This window comes from Penaeus monodon, chromosome 30 (genome assembly GCF_015228065.2).
Source record: "Penaeus monodon isolate SGIC_2016 chromosome 30, NSTDA_Pmon_1, whole genome shotgun sequence".
Classification (NCBI taxonomy): Eukaryota; Metazoa; Arthropoda; class Malacostraca; order Decapoda; family Penaeidae; genus Penaeus; species Penaeus monodon.
This window is the reverse complement of record NC_051415.1, coordinates 15,480,191-15,480,642: the sequence shown is the minus strand read 5'-3', so window position 1 is coordinate 15,480,642 and position 452 is coordinate 15,480,191. Positions and strand designations below refer to the sequence as shown.

The following is a 452-nucleotide window of genomic DNA, read 5'->3' as shown; positions in this document are numbered from 1 at the left end:
TTGCGTACACGAGAAAACTGTGAGACAAAATGATAAGATTTTTTGAGTGAAAAAAGAAGTGACTTTTTTAATTTTGGGTAAGAAATAAAGTGTTCGTATGAGGGAAAAGGAGAAAGTAATTTTGCTTGCGAGAGAGAATGAGAGAGGATTAGCATCAGACCCTTTAGTAATAACAGACAATGCGGAAGATGTCTGATTAACCGGATGAGTGCGGCGCATAATGCGAGAATTAATTAAATAGATTAGTGTTACAGCTTAATGTTACAAGTTGCGAGACATTTCTGTACAAAAACTAGTGACCGAACTTCATTACTGTGACCTAACTTCTTTTTGGTGAACGCCGCGTTTCATTTGTTACCACTAACAAAATGTAACTAGTGAAGTCTCTGTCATTAGGGACAGAGACGGACATCGCTACGGGTGGTTAAGCCGCACGTAATGGCTGGGCAGTT

At 39.2% G+C, this 452-nt stretch overlaps 1 protein-coding gene across 1 annotated transcript in view; it reads right to left on the bottom strand.

The window, feature by feature from the left end:
• Positions 1-452, bottom strand: part of LOC119592555 (cytochrome P450 2U1-like) — an 18,529-nt gene that overhangs the window by 9,267 nt on the left and 8,810 nt on the right. The gene's annotated exons all lie outside the window — the stretch shown is intronic.